The sequence below is a fragment of the Mastomys coucha genome, unplaced genomic scaffold, assembly GCF_008632895.1.
Source record: "Mastomys coucha isolate ucsf_1 unplaced genomic scaffold, UCSF_Mcou_1 pScaffold18, whole genome shotgun sequence".
In the NCBI taxonomy this organism is placed as follows: domain Eukaryota; kingdom Metazoa; phylum Chordata; class Mammalia; order Rodentia; family Muridae; genus Mastomys; species Mastomys coucha.
Window position 1 is genome coordinate 62,641,844 of NW_022196900.1, and position 2,929 is coordinate 62,644,772.

Sequence of the window (2,929 nt, forward strand, 5' to 3'; positions counted from 1 at the left end):
ATATGCTCACCAGCAAAGCAAATGGCTCTTCAAAACCAAATTAATGATGCTGCAAAATGACAAATTACTTCGTGTCACGGACCTCGCCGGTCCCTGGGGATCCCTGTGAATTCGGCCGAGGCGCATCGAGGAATGCTAATGGCTCCTACCCTCACCTGTAAGGTGTGCGGGCCTCTGGGAAGAACTTGGTGATGAGATTTTCATCCTCATTCCAGATGCGACTCACTCTCATTCACATGGGGCCATGGGTTTAGCTAAGTACTCCGTTACTAAGGAAACCCAAGTTGTCAGTCCTGAGCCATATGGGATTAATGGTGATTTATTTAGGAAAAGCGAGGTTTGTCACTTTAAGCTTACTGCTACAAAATTGCTTTTTGATTACCTCCCGCCTTATTGCATTGTCTTGTCACAATAAACTACAGAAACAAGTGGCAAGGTTAATAATTATGGGCTCCATTCTTGTCACTCTCAGGGCCCAGCAAGGTCACAGTTGCAGCCCCAGTGTCACAGGCAGGCTGCTCCAAGCTCCTGCCCTGTAGAAGAGAACTTCATGGAAAGTGCAGGCTGCTCACTCCCCTTAGGGGGCTCTGGACTCCAGACTGTCTCTGGGTAATTCTGGGGCCAGAGTTCCTACAAATCAGCCTTCCTCGTCTTCATTATTGACTTTACATAGAGAGGCTTTACCGCTTTTAAAATCCTCCTTGTCGGCTTCCCGTTCTGACATGCAGCACATCCTTTGAACTCCACCACACATCTCCCTTCTTTTGAGGTCAGCCTCACCTTCCTTTCTTCCCTTCAAGTCCTTACCCCGACACAGCCAGGCAGTGCAGTTCTGGAGCTCAGGTGCCTTCACTACACTCTGTGTTTATCAGCTAAGTTTCTTCTCTTTGTCACTGCAAGGTGGTCCAAGGCTAAGTGCACACCAGCTTTGTGACCTCCATCCACCAGATCCACATTTTGAAACTTAACTTTGAGGTAGGCCATCCCAGGAAGTGGGATCTTTGGGTCCCACTTGACTAAGGCATGAGGATAGAGCCCGTAGGAATGGGATTAGTGCTCTCATATGAGGCCACAGAAAGACCCTCACTCCTCTGCCCTGTGAAGCGATACTGAAAGAACCTAGGTATCCTTTATGCTACCTAGTAATGGAAAACTGGTCCCCAGTAGACACCAACCTGCTGGAGCCTTCATCTCAGACTTCCTAGCCTCTGTACTGTAAGAATGAATTTCCATAAATTACAAACTGTCTAGTGTATGGAATTTTGCTATCGTGACTCAAACAGACTTTCTTTGGTCTCAATTGCTATTGATAAAAACACCATGACTGAAAGAAACTTGAGGAAGAAAGGTTTTATTTCAGCATATAGCTCTCAGCTAATACTTCATCACTGACCAAAGTCATGGAAGGAACTCAAGGAAGGAACTGGAGCAGAGGCCATGAAGGAACACTCCTTACTGGCTTGCTCCCCTTGGTTTCTCAGCCTGCTTTCTTATATATCTCAGAACTGCCTGGCAAGAGAGGTGGCACCACCTACAGGGAGCTAGGTCCTCCTACATTAATCATTAACCAAGGAAATGCCCGACAGGTTTGCTCACAGCCAATCTGTTTGGGGGCATTTTCTGAAGTGAGATTCTTTCTTCCCGAATGACTCTAGCTTGTGTCAAGTTGATAAACAACAACAGCAACAAACAGAAAATAACCAAGACACAAAGACACAAGTTTTTATGATGCATGCTTTACACTAATGAACCAAACAAAAAATAACCAAGAAACAAAGACATAAGTTTTTATGATGCATGCTTTATACTAATGAACCAAACAAAAAATAATCAAGACACAAAGACAAAAGTTTTTATGATGCATGCTTTACACTAATGAACCAGTGCTCAGGAAGTGGGGTTCCTTGCCCCTGGACACAGATTCACAAGTGACAGGTCCAGATGGAAGTATGCTGTACAGTCAGGCCATGTCTGCTCTACTCGTTGGTCTTCTTAGCATCCTTGAATAGTGTCCACACTAAGCGCTTTCTATGGCTGTCACTCCCTCTGGACCAGGGGCTCCTGGAGGAATGTGGATACTGCCTTTGCTTGTATCTTTGCATCTTCTGTGCTCCTTAAAGTCGAAGGACACCACAGCACAGTCCTTGGTTCTCTTTCTGGTCCCCACTTGCTCTTTGAACATCTCATTGAGCTGTGTGCATTCAGAGGACATTTATATGACAAAAACTCCCCTGCTCCCTTTAGAAAAATGAGGTGTACTTTTATATACAGTAGAATGTGTCAATCATGTAGCTTTATAACTATATGATTACAAATGTGTATGGAAAGTGATTGAGCTTTGGAAGGTTCCTATTGCTCCAGAACATTCCCCTGTGCCTCTTAATTCTCAACAGTGCATTTCCTCAGGGAGTCCCTTTCATCAGATTTTGTTAGTCTTATACATACTCATTTGGGTCTGGTTTATCATGAGTTTCCAAGGATATCATTTATTTTGCTGCTAACTGTTTTTTTAAACCTGAGAAAAATATTTAATTTTTTAATATATGCAACAGCTTTGAGAAAAGTCTAATCAATCAGGATGATGGTGCCTCAATCCCACCTGCAAAGTGATTCTCAGAAAGAACACTGTTTGAAATGTAAATATTTTGACACATATTTGTAGAAATTAAAATCCTTTTATTCAATGTGATTATACCATAGTACAATTACACCTAAAGCCAGTGACAACTCCTCAGTATTTGAAAATACCCAGTTGTTTGTTTGGATCTGTTCCATCTTCAGATGGAAAATGGAAAACTTGGTTGGCAGGCAGTCATTTGGTCCCATAGTTTAAGAGTACTTCTATTTTCTCTCTCCTCTCTCTCCTCTCTTCTCTCTCCTCCTCTCCTCTTCCTTCCTCCTCCTCCTCCTCCTCCTCCTCCTCCTCCTC